At 39.6% G+C, this 13855-nt stretch overlaps 1 protein-coding gene across 1 annotated transcript in view; it reads left to right on the top strand.

The window, feature by feature from the left end:
- Window positions 1-364: 364 nt before the first annotated feature.
- The window catches only part of lrfn2b (leucine rich repeat and fibronectin type III domain containing 2b), a 141605-nt gene continuing 128114 nt past the window's right edge, over window positions 365-13855 (top strand). Inside the window, exon 1 of the mRNA XM_017455439.3 lies at window positions 365-930. The gene's annotated coding sequence lies outside the window, so the exon portion shown is untranslated. The remainder of the gene's footprint in view (window positions 931-13855) is intronic.

The following is a 13855-nucleotide window of genomic DNA, read 5'->3' as shown; positions in this document are numbered from 1 at the left end:
GGGACGTCTCACTGAGGGGACCTCATGTTGGTTTTCTGGAACAATAAACTGTATTTTTGCTCCTCTCATCCATCTTATCCGTGGCTTCATTTTGATCAGTGAATTGAGGATTATTGTCTTGACTAATCTGAGGAAATTCAGCAACCTAGTCGATTTAGATACGACAGTCTTCTTTTACTGTCGTTCAGTTACATACTGACCTGACAAACTGCTCCAAGTGGATATATATATATCCATATATATATATATCTGGTTTGGAGGGGGTGGGGGGGCTCGCGCGTTTGAGGCGTTTATGACTCTGATGGCTTTCCACACGGATCCGCGCACTCTCGTGTCTCTCCAGTGCGAGTAATAATCCGATTTACTTTGGTCTGAGGTACCGCAGACTGCACCGACTTTCCCTTTACCAAGTACCAGAAATCGGGTTTATTGCAGTTATTTGTTTATTTATTTATTTTATACGGTTGTGATTAGTTGTTCTGTTTGTGTGCGCGTCTGTATTTTTATTTATTCGTTATTTTTTTTAGAATCAGTTCCAGGAACTGCTGATGAAGGAGGACTGTGCAGACCCGCATCGTGGAAGTCTAACCTACAATAATAATTATAATAATAATTATAATAATAATAATAATAACAATGCGACTCGATTCTTCTTAAAGTGGTCGGTGTGATTATCTGGGTTTATTATAGAGGATGCGAGGGGTCCAGTACTGAGAGACACGGATACTGTTCCGGCTCTCTCTCTCTCTCTCTCTCTCTCTCTCTCTCTCTCTCTCTCTCTCTCTCTCTCTCAGCCATTTTCCTCATGGATTGAATTTTACGACTGGGAATAGACATGGATTAACATGCCGATGTTTGTTTATCGGAGATGTTAAATAATTGCACTGGAGCACATCGGAGGATCATTATGGCTCTGGGGGCAGATCAGAGGTAGGATCATTTGGGTTGCTTCGATGTGCTGAATGGGCGATGAGCATGGTTTTATGGCCAGAAGACGGGGGGGGGGGGGGTTAAGGGGTGTGTGTGTGTGTGTGTGGGGGGGGGGGGGGGGGGGTTAAGGGGTGTGTGTGTGTGGGGGGGGGGGTGTAAGGTTTGTAAGGTGTGTAAGATGTGTAAACACAAGAGCACAACACAACTGGAACTTTTCACCTGTAATATATGTTCAGTTCACCATCAGTACCGTGTGTAGTGTGTAATGTGTAGCGTGTGGTGTGTTGTGTGTAGTGTGTAGTGTAATGTGTGGTGTGTAGTGTGTGGTGTGTTGTGTGTAGTGTGTAGTGTAATGTGTGGTGTGTAATGTGTAGTGTGTGGTGTGTAGTGTAATGTGTGGTGTGTAATGTGTAGTGTGTGGTGTGTAGTGTGTTGTGTGTAGTGTGTAGTGTGTGGTGTGTTGTGTGTGGTGTGTAGTGTGTAGTGTGTTGTGTGTAATGTGTGGTGTGTTGTGTGTGGTGTGTAGTGTGTGGTGTGAAGTGTAATGTGTGGTGTGTAGTGTGTAGTGTAATGTGTAGTGTGTGGTGTGTAGTGTGTGGTGTGTTGTGTGTAGTGTGTAGTGTAATGTGTGGTGTGTGGTGTGTAGTGTGTGGTGTGTAGTGTGGTGTGTAGTGTGTGGTGTAATGTGTGGTGTGTGGTGTGTAGTGTGTGGTGTGTAGTGTAATGTGTAGTGTGTGGTGTGTAGTGTGTGGTGTGTAGTGTGTAGTGTGTAGTGTGTTGTGTGTAGTGTGTAGTGTAGTGTGTGGTGTGTAGTGTAATGTGTGGTGTGTAGTGTGTGGTGTGTGGTGTGTAGTGTGTTGTGTGTAGTGTGTGGTGTGTAGTGTGTGGTGTGTAATGTGTAGTGTGTAGTGTGTAGTGTGTTGTGTGTAGTGTGTAGTGTAATGTGTAGTGTGTGGTGTGTAGTGTGTAGTGTAGTGTGTAGTGTAATGTGTAGTGTGTGGTGTGTAGTGTGTGGTGTGTAGTGGGTGGTGTGTAGTGTGTGGTGTGTTGTGTGTTGTGTGTAGTGTGTGGTGTGTAGTGTGTAGTGTAATGTGTAGTGTGTGGTGTGTAGTGTGTGGTGTGTAGTGTGTAGTGTAATGTGTAGTGTGTGGTGTGTAGTGGGTGGTGTGTAGTGTGTGGTGTGTAGTGTGTTGTGTGTGGTGTGTAGTGTGTAGTGTAATGTGTAGTGTGTAGTGTGCACTAACTTCCTTCACCGCTCAGATTTCATCTTGATTGCAGAATGGTTGTATCCTCTCACTCATTACAGTATATCATGCAGAAATAGTAAATCTGATTACTCTCTGTGCCCACATAGTGTAGGTGCTATTATACCACCTGCTTTCTGACACATTGATACCATGATGTATTTTCCCTCTAGAGCTGATCTAACACCCTGAATTGCTTTCATTGCATATCGGAGTCAGGTATGATATATTACCTCTCTGCACTAAATCTGGCTTATGACAGTGTTGTGTAGGTTGGATGTGTGCATCAATCCCACCTGTATGTTCATACACATGATTCGGGCACAGACACGCCATCATACTGGGTCACATATGGTTGTGTGGCACTGGTGGATTGTGGACCGAAAGTGACCTGACTTTAAGCAGCTCTATTAAAAGGTTGGATAGGTATTTATTCATTTATTCATTTATTTATTTATTTAAAGTCAGAACAATGTTAATACACTGTACACCATCGCCACACAGCGGTATTTGACCCAGAATCGTCTGCTGTCTGCGCTGGATCGTGTATTGTGCACCAAAAGTAGCTCGACAGTTAACAGTTCCATTTTGAAGGTGGGGTCAGCTATTTTCGAGTCAGAACACTTTTGGCAAAATTCTGGATATATTTCAGCAGCTTCAATAAAATAGCTTTCTCTGTGGTCTCCGTGGCGCCCCAGGCTCTGTAAACAGTATAAAAAACAAATGCAGACCACCAACATCCAACCAACCACCCAGGACAAGGAGGCATCTGTATTTGCCTGCCAATCATATTTCCTGTTAGTTCAGAAAGCACTCGGGGTGCTCGAGCTTCAGCAGTGCATGTGAGTGACTGGGCAGGGAACACTGAAAGGAAGAGATGTATTATTTCAATTTCTGTTTGTCAAACAGCTCGCTTTATCTAACGTCTGGTAAAACCATCATTATATCTTATTACATCTTTAAGCAGTAATGCACTTACAAAAAAACAAAACAAAACAACAACAACAGAAAAACCCTACCGCAATCCAACGCAGCACGTGCATATAGTCTGGTGGTTCTTTGTCCGTGTTTTAGGACGACCTTTATTTAACATCGATGTAAACGTTTAAACTTTGCTTTTACGAGCCGTTTCAGCTGTTTGTGCCACCCAGAGGGAGTGATGTTACGTTTCTGACTTGCGATGGAACTTGTCTCTGTGGTAGCTCGGCTTCAGCTTTAAGAACCCCATCATGTCCTTTCACAGATGACTAACCAGGGCTGTGCCTAGTTGTATATTTAGTAAAACATTGCTTGCAAATAGCAGTTCTGCTATCTGTTTATCACAAAACATATTCATGCACCATAGATTTTTACCATCTATGCCCAAACCATCACAGCCAGAGGATGTTTGTCTGCTGATTGTTGACTGTTAGATATCGTTGCCTTATTGGACTATGCCAATTATTGGCTGATGTGCCAGTGCAGCTCTACATTTAAGGTTTTCACATCATTTGAAATCTGGCCCAAGCACAATAACTCATATGTAATTCTGCAGCATTTCAGGTCATCTCTGGTCTATAACACGGATGAGAGTTTATCTCATTATGAGGATTTGTTTAAAAAAAAATTTTTTTGGTGTTCTACCAGCCACATTCATGTGTTCATCACTGTTATTCTGCAGCAGTAAGTGGGGCAGATGAAAGTGGTAAGCACTCGGATGTCACTCTTTTGCTGTCTGGGATAACTGCTTGCCTGCTTTAGGAAATCCAGCTTAAAGGTCGAGCTTTGGCCATATGGCACACTATACACGGTTTATCTTAACACCAGCACCTTAACGGTCCACAATAGGAAAAACCACATGCAAAGAATGATCTATGAAAAATCTAGACTTGAGACTGGAAATATTTAACTAAAACTAAGACAGACTAATGATAAAGCATTTACGATTAAAATTCTGTGCTAATGTCTGGAACATTGTAAGAAAACTGCCATAGAGCCACTGCTGGTGCTTGTGCCCAAGGACTCACTACCCAACTACCCAACTTAGCTTGTCTCACTTTTGGATGGAAAAAGTCAATGAATAATAATAATAATAATAATAATAATAATAATAATAATAATAATAATGCCGTTTAAACTGCTCTCACTAAACAAATATATACCAGAGCCATGGTTATCTGAAACGACGCTGCAGAATGGTCCCTGTGTAAATAACACTTCATTTCCTGTTCTCTCTGCAAAATCCCACCTAATCACAGTAGACAAATGCTATTCAACTGAATTTCCACACCACAGTAAAGCAGTCTTTTTCAAAATTGTCAAAATTCTCGCTTCAGAAAAACCTGTACAGAAAGCACTAAAGCGAAGCTGCATCTCATTAAAGCTCTTCATTAACTTTTTAACTTTGAAATACTTAGCAGCTGTATGTATCATTATACCACAGTGTACAGTGTGTCCGGGGGAGAGCGGGACACAGTCTAACACGGGGCACGTTCGGGAAAAGAAAAAAAAATTCCACCGCAATTCAAACGACTTTGGAAGATATCAAGAGAAGATCATTTTATCATAGCGTGAGTAAAATTTCACACAGCCCTGTGTTTAGCATTAGGCAAAGTTAGTATCATTTTAATCTTTAATATCTCTCTCTGTTAGAATCCTACATAGTCACTAAATGCTTATAAAGCCCGCAGAATGGACTATCCAGGTCCGGATCTCAGTTACGCACAGGGGTCATGTTGTAACGCTGTGTTAAAACTTACCCTGCTATTACATGAAACTATGCTATTCCGTGCAGCTAAACACAAAAACTCACACCGAGTAAATTAACCATGTAAACTCACACAATTCCCTTTAATGATTTTTATTCACTGCCGCATGAGAAACAGGCCAAGGAAGACAGACCGGGGTGCACCTGTGTGTGTGTGTGTCATCTCTTTGCCTTCATTACGTTGGCTTTCACTTTGGTTTTGTTCTGTGTTCATTGTCGTTGTCATTTGACTTTATGCTTAAGAATAAGATAAGTTAAGAAATGTTTTTAATGGAATAATATCACAGTTTATCTTGTGTGTTTTTGTTTTTTTTAAAAATGTAATCAGATGAAATTGTTAGAGGGGGATTTAAGCTGTCGTATGGTCGTTACAACGTACCCCTCACAGGTAACAGCGCGTACAAAGTATGTGTTTTATTCATAAAACAAGACCAAATATTTGTACCAGACATTTGTAAAAATTAATGTGAAAAAACAAAAATGCCCCGAGCACTAAGTACTTTTCCACAAACCTGAGAAAACAAAAAGTGTTCGGTTGTGCCCCGCCCTCCCGTACATATCACTAAACCATAACTGTATGTTTATTTTCAATGATAAATATTTTTAAATATATGTATTTTCTGCATCCAGACTTTGTTCAGGGTAAACGAGCTAAACCGCATTAACATACCTAATTGGGAAACAAGGTAAACGAATGCAGGTAGTTCGCAATTAAACTGAGCGCAAATGTATCAGCACGATACTGCTGCATGTGAAGACTGGAGCAGAATTGTTGAATGAGAGTATAATAGTGTAATCGGTGTAATCAGTGTGATCGGAGCCTCAACAATGCTGTTACAGGAACAATCTTCCCATCTATTTCCTGTTTAACACACTTTGTTCAACTTATTAAGGGCCTGATTAATTAGTTCATACGATCAATCAGGTGTGTTAGGAACACTAAATTCACTTGTCTATGCACTGATGGGTATTTGTTTATTGTATTTTGCAGTGTCAGGGCTGGGAGGCGGAGACGGATGCAAGTGCAGATTTTACGTGCTAATAGAGACCAAGACAAAACACAAAAAAGACAATATGATCTTGTGGCAAAACTCTGAAGCGAAGAATAAACATAAACAAAGACCGTGATAACAAAGCCAGAACCGACAGCGACAAAAGACAAACACAAGATAACCTGTGCAGTGCAAAACTGTGCCTATATATACACCGGGCGCGTTAGCAAGAATCAGATTCAGGTGCAGGTGGTCATGTGACAATGATGGTGTGGTGCAGTGGCTGCTGGGAACTGTAGTCCGGACTAGCTTCCGGGATATCCGTGACACACCGCTGATTGGTGTTTAAGATTATACTTTTGTAAAACAGAAGTTCAAGTGACCAGAGAGCCTGTAACTGCTCAATTCCGTGCCTAGAATCTCCTGAGTGTTATTCCATTCATAACACAGTGATTTCTCAACAAGTGCAATGTTTGATTTATTAATAAATCACACATCATGCATTATAGTGTATAGTTAAGAGTTAATGTTGTTGAGTATCAGCAAGATAAATTAGTTCCTGTTATAACTTACATTATGAGTTAGTGTAGGTGGCGCGTCCAGCACACAACTTTGTATGAGCTATTACTATAGAAACAATGCTGCATTAGAACAAGCACAATAATTAACCTGCCTTTCATGTCACACCCGGAGCTCTGGTCTGAGCCATGCTGTTTTATATATATATATATATATATATATATAAATAATGCACAACTTCTGACTTATGAGATTAGAGAATTCAACCGCTCTGTGATACTAATACAGAAATATAGACTATAGAGTACACAAAGAGAAATAGGACATCAAATAGAATTCAATACAGATGTAAAGGCACATCACCTTTACTGACATATTAAAGTTCCCTTGTCAACAATACTGTGCAAAATAAATCGATCCTGTGTTTAAGTGAGGATCTGTGCTGACGATGGTGGTGCAGAGCGCGGTTTAACACACCAGTCTCATATAGCTGGTCAGTTGGGTTTAGATCTGGTGACTGCCTTCGAGTGTGATTTATTATTTGTGAATAGAATGTGATTTATTATTTTCAGACCCATCAAAACACTCGATAAGTTTTGGTACCTTGTGGATTGGGGCATTGACATCCTGGAAGAGAGTTTTCCCATCAGGGTAATAATGTTTCATCCCAGGATAAAGGTGATCCGTCAGAGTAACTTTGTATTGATTTCCAGTAACCCTTTCCAGCAAAATGCCTACAACAGACACCTTTTTTCCCCATTTATTTTGTCAGACATCTGTTTATTGTGATATATCAAAATGGCTGATATGACATGGAGGTATTTCTCAAGAATGCATGATTTACCCTGTTGTATATGGAAGGGTTCAGTGCTCAGGGTCATTTTCATAGAAATAATGTAAGTCAAGGTCACTGACTTACACAATAAACAGATGTCTAACAAAGTAAATGGGGAAAAAAGCAGGTGTCTGTGTTTATTGGCGCATTAAGTCACAAACTCCCAATTCCCAGTGCTTCACATGTTCCTTGAGTACTTTTTTTCTTTCTGGCAGGCTGTGTGATAACTTAGCCGTGTGATATGTTGTCCGCACTGCGAGACAATAAAATGTCTTCAGTCAGAAAGAATTCTATCAGATTTTTATATCGTCAACTAGTCAGATGCTCACTTTTATGGGATGAATGGGAAATTGACTTTGGATTTTCTCTCGCAGCACTCTGATTGTGACTGGACATCAGGATTGGCATATAGCATACTGTACAGTGTCCTCCACTAATATTGGCACTCTTGGTAAATATGAGGAAAGAAGGCTGTGAAAAATTGCCTTTATTTGTTTAACCTTTTGATCTTTTGTTCAAACAATTCGCAAAAATAATCTGCGCTCATGGATATCAAACAACTGCAAAGAAAACACACGTTTATAAAAACAAATAATTTTTTTAGTACACCTGGGTGATTAGGAACAGGAAATTGTTCAACCATGACTTCCTGTTTCAGAGGGGTATAAATATGAGGTAACACATAGGCCAAATTCCCTTAGTCATTCATAACAATGTTTAAGAGCGAGGAATATAGCTGTGATGTGCGGGAAAAGGTTGTTGAGCTTCACACAATGGGGCGTGTCTATAAGAAAATAGCACAAGCATTGAAAACACCCATTTCACCATCAGGGCAATAATTAAGAAGTTCCAGTCAACTGGAAATGTTATGAATCGACCTGGAACTGGACGTGTGTCTGTATCTTCTCAACGCACTGTGAAGAGGACGGTTCGAGTGGATAAAACATCTCCAAGGATCACAGCTGGAGAACTGCAGATGTTAGTCGTGTCTTGGGGTCAGAAAGTCTCCAAAACTACAATCTGAAGTCACCGACATCACCACAAGCTGTTTGGAAGGGGTTCAGGAAAAAAGCCTCTACTCTCATCCAAAAACAAACTCGAGTGTCTTCAGTGTGCAGACACTACTGGAACTTCAAATGGGATCAGGTTCTACGGTCAGATGAAACCAGAATAGAGCTTTTTGGTAATAAACACAGAGGTGGTTTTGGAGCACACAGAGAGGTAGCCGTATGGAAAAGTCCCTCATGCCCACGGTTAAATATGGAGGAGGATCTGTTTTTCAATTTTTCTGCCAGAGGACCTGGACATTTTGTTAGGATACATGGCATCATGAACTCTATCAAATATCAACAGATATTAAATGAAAACCTGACTGCCTCTGCCAGAAAGATTCAAATGAGCCGTGGTCGGATCTTCCAGCAGGACAATGATCCAAAACATCATCAACATCAACACAGAAATGTTTTACTGACCACAAAATCAAGGTCCTGCCATGACCATCCCAGTCCCCTGACCTGAACCCCATAGAAACCCTGTGGGGTGAACTGAAGAGGAGAGTCCACCAGCGTGGACCTCCAAATGTGAAGGATCTGGAGAGGTTCTGTCTGGAGGAACGCTCTCAGATCCCTCGCCATGTATTCTCCAACCTCATCAGCGTTATAGGAGAAGACTCAGAGCTGTTATCTTGGCGAAGGGAGCTAGCACAAAAGTATTGACTAAAAGGGTGCCAGTAATTTTAATTTAATTTTTATTTTAATTTTATAAAAAAAATTTTTTTTTAATAAACCTGTGTTTTGTTTGCAATTGAAAAAAATACTTTTGAACAAAAGATGAAAAGGTTAAACAATACAGACAATTTTTCACAGCCTTCTTTGCTCATATTCACCAAGTGGAGTGAATTTTAAAGACCTCTGCAGAAAGACAAGAGTTAGCTCAAAGAGTATGACTGTATAAGAGTACACTCAATGATTCAAACTTTTCAATCAAATAATTAAGGAAACAACTTCACCTGAGATCTTTTTAAACAGAATCTTCTTGTAGATAGAAAATATTTTGAGATGTAGCATTAGACAACGAAACAAATGATAACGCTTATAAACATTTCTATGTTTTAAATTGTTCTTAGTTTCAGTAGGACCCCTATTGTTTCCTTTGACTGTGTGTGATTACCACTGACATAAATATGAGATGGGACATAGCGTAGTCATCTTTCACCATGAGGAAAATACAACAGATTATAGCACAGAAAATAGACAGATGTTTGTTGACGTGCACAGGTGAGGCAATGGATTAAAAATGATGGTAAAATACCATTACGCACACCGAGGGCTATAAAAAAAAAAGAAAAACTGAAAGAAAAAAGAAAGAAACTATCAGGCCTTGAACAGTGTTTTCTATTGAACCCATTGAAAGTCTACGGTCTGATTTGAAGGCCTTCCTAAAATATAAAAGAGCTTAAAAATGGTAAAAATGTGTACATGTGTTTGTAAATTGTGTCAAACATCCCTCTACAACTGTTTCCAGCCTTGTTAGACATCACAGGAAAAGCGTCATTATTCTCAGATATCATTATTCCAGAATTTTTTTTCTTCTTCTCACTTTTGTTCATTTTAATGAAGGGTGTCAATAATTCTGTAGACTGCAAGTGGGAAACAGGGATAATTGTTTTCTGTGTTCCAAAATGATTATTTTTCCATTTATTATTTGTTTGGAATCACTGAGAACCACTCCAGCTCGTCTATCACCTTTCGCTGTAGGGGAGGCACGACATATGTGGTCATTGACAGTGCATTGACCTTTGTGATTCTAAAAATGTTCAGATGAGTTAGAACGATCCTCGCTTTTTCGCTCATTGCTTTCTGATAGCGTTCTGACAGACGGTGCATTTTCTGTTGGTGATATTGATATCACGAAGAAAAAGTTTTGATTGTTTTGTTCACTGTGCAAATGAATGCTGATTTTAACCACAGTCTGGACATGTATTCAGGTTTCAGACTAATGCCGGTATAATAATACCACGCCTGCAAGATCTTTTAGCTATAAATAATGCTACATGTCACTCAGCTCTGGTCCCATAAGCCCTACAATGCTCACTAAGTGCTTTCTGACAGTCAGTGGACTTCTTGCTTCTCCTGACTTCTGTTCTAGCTTCTGTTTATGCCTCTCATCTTTCTTTACCCCATCCACGCTTCAGGCAATTGGCCCGAAGGCTTTTGATATGACCACTGGGACGTGATGAAGGTCAGGGTTTTATTTCACTGAATTCCCAGGCCATATGGCAGGTTCCGGTCACTGCTTGTGCTAGAAATCACTCTGTGCCGGCAAATCGAATCACCGCCTCAAATCCTGTTGCATTTAATGTTGTTTGCATAATTAAACACAATTCGCTCTTAATGCTTTTGTGTCCCTGCGCATTTAATTGTTTCAATTCATCAGCATATAAGCAAAGAGTCCAGCTTTTCGACCACCGAGCAGGTATCCTCCTCAGCAGTAGCGTAAACAAATGATTAATTTGATTAATAAATTTTTTTTTTTTTTTTTTTTTAAATGTAGGTGGGGGTGCTAACTGAATATTTTATAAAGGAAGCTCAGGTCACCCTAATGAAGTGCAGTAGGCTTTAGTAAGGAGGTGATGAAGAAACAGTCTTAAGCCTAGTTACGCTTAACAAAGGTGTTTGTGTGTGTGTGTGTGTGTGTGTGTGTGTGTGTGTGTGTGTGTGTGTGTGTGTGTGTAAAAAGTTGTGCAACCTCGAAGACACCCAGAGAGCTTATTCAGTAATAGGGTCTACAGAGGACTGTGTCTCTCACATGACCAGAATAGCATGTGTTGTTTTGTGTGTTTCCCTTAATCAGTGTGCACTCTGGTGAATTTCTAGCTGAAGATGCGATGCTAATCAAGTTATGCATGAAGGTCATTTATTGAACAGCGTTTGTGTGCACAAATGAATATCTATGAAGGGCATGCATTAAATTTGTAATAAAACACTGTATTAATTAAAGATCACCAAATTGTGTCATAATTAAGACACGATTTGACCTAATTAATAATTAAGATGCTTTTATATTTGGGAAAACTCATTACAGTTCCGGATTTATCGATTTATTGTCATCATCTAGCTTTTAGTGACACTGACACCCAGATGCAGTGGCACTATTATTTGGCACCATTTCAACCTACACGTACAGGCGAGTGTTGTGCAACACACTGAACAAATATCTCAACGGCATAGAAGGTGCACAGGGTTCCAGGAGAAATGGACAAGAGTGTTTCTTTTGGGAATTACAGCAGAAACTCTTTCGCTTAAAGAATGCAATATTAGAAGGTACATTGAAACCAATCCTGGTAAAAAGTAGGACCAGTATAATGGGCAGTTGCAGACATACCAGATAAAATCAGCCAGGAGAAAGCAAGTCTATTTTCAGTAATAGTCATGGGATGATTTGATGCAGCTGTGAAGACTAATAATTATGAAGAAGAGGTTCTAGCAAACATTAGCATTGTGTCTATTGGTAAAAAGTTACAGTAGTACAAAATATTAATACCCTGCATTGTCTGTTGTGGTTATATGAATAGAATAGGTTTAATCACATTGAAAGCAATGTGATTAAACCTTATAAATTCAATAAAGCAAATATCATTAATGACAAGTTATTGGATGCATTGATATGCGGCCGCTTTGTTGTGAAATTTTAACCAATGTGGCATCCAACCCCAAACGAGTTTGCAGCCTCTACTCTAACACAGTTGACAACACTCAGGTGTGTAATTGAGCTGATGAGCTGAATCAGATGTGTTAAAGCAGGAAACACATTATAGTGTGCAGAGCCAAGGAAACAAAGAGCCACTTACCTCTCTAAACGAAAATTCTGGACAAGGGGTGTCCAAATTGATCCATTTATCCAATGTGGCTGCAGGTTTTTTATTCTAGCCAAGCAAAATCCACAGTACAGCTCATCAGCTTTTTGAAGACCGAGACTAATTGATTAAATATGTTCAGTCGGATTCTGAAGCCACATCAGCTCCCTGCTAATGAGACTGGACAGCTTTGTTTTAAGCCGTCCAATGTTTACCGAATCATTTGTATTCACAGATCACCATTTATTTCTTAAAACATACTATTCAGTTATTGTTGCGATTTAGATAGTAATTAGGGATGAAGAATGTTTCGTTTAGTTGTCAGCTGTACAGTTACACATTATCACGGTGCAGCAGTCATGATTTTACACACTTACAGTCTACATTTCCCGATAACTGATTACTCTGCCAAAGCACATGATCGCAACTTTCTTTTTCGCAAGGGTCTTCTTCCAGACTGGAATTTTTCTCATGTGTTATGGCTATAAATATGTTTTATGTAGAAGCCTGGAGTTTTTAGCTCCTTAAATTTAGTATCTGTATGAATGACAAATGTTTGTATCAGTTGGCTTAGTTTTTCAGCAGATTCGCCAGTGACAAACAAGAGGCTATAAATTTACAGTAGCAAATTAGATACAGATCTACTTCTGAAACAACACGGCAGAGGAAAGCACGCAGATCTCTATTCACTAGGTAGTGAAATCGATTATGTAATAGTATTATTATATTTTAGAATATTTTAAATCATATTTAGATTATTATTCTCAAATGATACCCAAAGACTAGGTTTTCGTGACAAGGATCTAAAGTGGCTTCAGAAAGTCTTCAGACCCATTGAGATTTTGCACAATTTATTGTGTTATAGATGAATGTATTAATGGATTAATTTCACTTTTTGGCCATGAATCAACACACAACAATCCACAATGACAAAACAAAAACAAGTTTGAAAGATTTTGTGTGAATTTATGAAACATCAATACTGAAATCTCTCATTTGGACACGTGTTTAGACCCTTGCCTAAAGCCGGCTTTACACTACGATTTTCATCACCATTTTGCTGTTGCAGGCACAGTGGCCCGTCGTAAAGGACAGTATGTGGTCGGGAGTTGAGATAGGTGGTCTTACACTACATAATGTGACATGCTCACCAGCGGCTGATTTAATTGTCACCAAAGACAGATGTCTGCTAAGTTCTGGCAGTGTCAGAAAAGTTTGATTAAAATCCCCGAGTGTGACAGCTGCTATGACACTCATCCAAAAACCTGCAATAGATGGACGGCATATGATTACACAAAACTCACAGGACTGCTACAAATACACTAGTGATCACGGCGAAATATAAACAAAACTTATAGGATTTAAAAGAAGAGTGGTTCGTTGAATTGTGGCAGCAGTAAGAATGTCTGTGTAATGTCTCATCACACTCACAGAAACACGACATGGAAAGAAACAGAGAATGAATTGCAGCTTCCAGGTATGTGGCTAGTTAATTAGCATGCAGACATTCTGTTCGTCGAGTTTATTTACTCCTGTGACAAAGGGAACCAAGTGCATGCTTTCCGGTTGAAGAGCTACACACCTGTGCCGCTTCACTCTGCACCCAGTATAGCAGAATGTAGTAACTTTCTTCATCATGCAATCTGACTTGAAGAACATGTCATCTGGTATAGAATTCTGTCTAATAGACCGTAATAGATGATACAGTGTAAAACTGGCTGAAGGCAGTCACGA

The sequence above is a fragment of the Ictalurus punctatus genome, chromosome 25 (assembly GCF_001660625.3).
Source record: "Ictalurus punctatus breed USDA103 chromosome 25, Coco_2.0, whole genome shotgun sequence".
Taxonomy (NCBI): domain Eukaryota; kingdom Metazoa; phylum Chordata; class Actinopteri; order Siluriformes; family Ictaluridae; genus Ictalurus; species Ictalurus punctatus.
Note: the sequence above shows the minus strand (reverse complement) of the source record. Positions and strands in the feature narration are given on the sequence as shown.